Source organism: Gossypium raimondii, chromosome 8 (assembly GCF_025698545.1).
Source record: "Gossypium raimondii isolate GPD5lz chromosome 8, ASM2569854v1, whole genome shotgun sequence".
Taxonomy (NCBI): Eukaryota; Viridiplantae; Streptophyta; class Magnoliopsida; order Malvales; family Malvaceae; genus Gossypium; species Gossypium raimondii.
The window spans coordinates 30,054,184-30,056,996 of NC_068572.1; positions in this window are offsets into that span (position 1 = coordinate 30,054,184).

Consider the following 2,813-nt stretch of genomic DNA (forward strand, 5'->3'; position numbering starts at 1 on the left):
GTAAGCCCAAAAGACAATTTCCCATTGCCACATATTGATACTTTGGTGGATAATACGGCGGGGTATTCACTGTTCTCTTTCATGGATGGTTTCTCAGGATATAATCAAATAAAGATGCATCCTAAAGATATGGGAAAGACTACATTCATTACTTTGTGGGGAACATTTTGCTATAAAGTGATGCCATTCAGATTAAAGAATGCAGGAGCAACATATCAGAGAGCCATGGTAGCCTTGTTCCATGACATGATGCACAAAGAGATTGAGGTTTATGTAGATGATATGATTGCCAAATCCAGAATAGAGGAGAAACATGTGCAGGTCCTGAGAAAATTGTTCTTACGACTAAGAAAGTTTCAGCTCAAACTTAATCCAACAAAATGCACTTTTGGAGCCACGTCAGGAAAGTTGTTGGGCTTCATAGACAGTGAGAAAGGAATAGAGATTGACCCAGACAAAGTCAAGGTAATACGAGATTTACTGCCACTACGTACTCAGAAAGAGGTTCGAGGTTTCTTAGGAAGACTGGATTATATTACTCGGTTCATTTCACAATTGACCGAGAAATGTGATCCCATATTTCGTCTTTTGAAGGAACATAATCCAGGTGTTTAGAGTGAAGAATGCCAGGAAGCTTTTGAAAAGATAAAGCAATACCTATCTAATACTCCAGTGCTGTCACCACCTAGCCCAGATAGACCCTTGATTTTGTATTTAATGGTGTTCGACAATTCCATGGGATGTGTGTTGGGTCAATATGATGCGACTAGAAGGAAGGAAAAGGTGATATACTATCTCAGTAAGAATTTCACTGATTGTGAAATGAGATATTCGTCTATCGAAAAATTATGTTGTACCTTGATTTGGATGACAAAGAGGTTGAGGCAATACTTACTCTATCATACGACTTGGCTAATTTCAAAATTAGACCCTTTAAAGTATATGATAGAGTCAACGGCGTTGAATAGGAGAATGGCTAGATGGAAAATCTTGCTCTCCGAGTTTGATATAGTATATGTAAGTCAGAAGGCCATCAAAGGGAGTGCGATAGAAAATTTCTTGGCTAGCAGAGCTTTAGAAGATTATGAACCTTTAAACTTTGATTTCCCGAATGAAGACTTGATGTGTGTGGCGAATGCTGAAGAGGATCCCCAAGAAAATCATTCTTGGAGGTTAAACTTTGATGGAGCTTCAAATACGTTAGGCAATGGAATTGGGGCAATCCTGGTATCTCCAAATGGAGATTATAATCCTTTCACCAGTAAATTGGACTTTGATTGCACCAACAACATGGCCGAATATGAAGCTTGCATCATGAGAATCCGGGTAGCCATAGAGTGGAAAATTAAGACACTAGAAGTATATGGAGATTCAGCATTGGTAATATACCAGCTAAAAGGGGAATAGGAAACGAGAGACCCCAAGTTAATCCATTATCGAAGATTGGTTCTGGAATTGATTGAAGAATTTGACAACATTACCTTTTGTTATCTCCCACGGTAAGAAAATTAGATGGCTGATGCTCTGGCTACTTTAGCCTCCATGATTAAAGTGAACAGATTAGAGGACATGAAGCCCATTCAAATTAGTATTTATGAGATCCCGACCTACTACTACAGTATTGAAGAAGTGGAGAATGATAATCATCCCTGGTACCAAGATATATTGCTATATGTGAAGAATCGCGAATATCCTGATCAGGCAACGGAGAATGATAAGAGGACATTTAGGGGACTAGCTATCGACTATGTCTTAGATAGAAAGATTCTATACAAAAGGGGAAAAGATCGAGTACTGTTGAGATGCGTGGATGCTGTAGAGGCTAAGGAAATTTTAGAAGAAGTCCATGAGGGTATTTGTGGAACACACGCCAATGGATTCACCATGGCTAGATAGATCATGAGATTTGGATATTACTGGTCCACCATGGAAGGAGATTGCATCAATTATGCCAAGAAGTGCCATAAATGCCAAATTTATGGGGATAAAATGCACACGCCTCCTTCACCTCTTCATGTTATGACTTCTCCATGGCCTTTCTCCATGTGGGGAATGGATGTCATTAAGCCAATATCGCCAAAGGCTTCTAATGGACATCGTTTCATTTTTTGTAGTTATTAACTACTTCACTAAGTGGGTAGAAGCAGCCTCATATGCTAACGTCACGAAGTCGGCAATCAGTAAGTTTTTGAAGAAAGAGATTATATGTTGATATGAAATGCCTGAAAGAATCATATCTGACAATGCGTTGAATTTGAATAACAGCACAATAGCGGAAGTCTGCAGTCAGTTCAAGATTAGACACCATAATTTATCACCGTATCATCCAAAAATGAATGGTGCAGTGGAGGCGGCCAACAAAAATATCAAGAAAATTGTGACGAAAATGGCTAAAACTTACAAGGATTGGCATGAGAAGTTACCATTCGCTCTTTTTGCTTACCGAACATCTATTAGGACTTCTACTGGGGCAACACATTTTTCTTTGGTTTATGGAATGGAGGCAGTTTTACCCATTTAAGTTGAAATCCCTTCTCTCCGGGTATTGGTTGAGCTAAAGTTGGATGAAGCTGAATGGATCAAATCTCAGTATGATCAGTTAAACCTGATAGAAGAAAAAAGACTAAAAGCTATTCGTCATGGTCAAATGTACCAGAAACGAATGATAAGAGCATATAACAAAAAGGTCTATCCTAGATAATTTCATGAAGGGGACTTGGTGTTGAAGAAAATCCTCCCTTTACAAAAAGATTTTAGAGGGAAATGGATGCCAAATTGGGGAGGACCTTATGTTGTAAAAAGGGCTTTTTTCT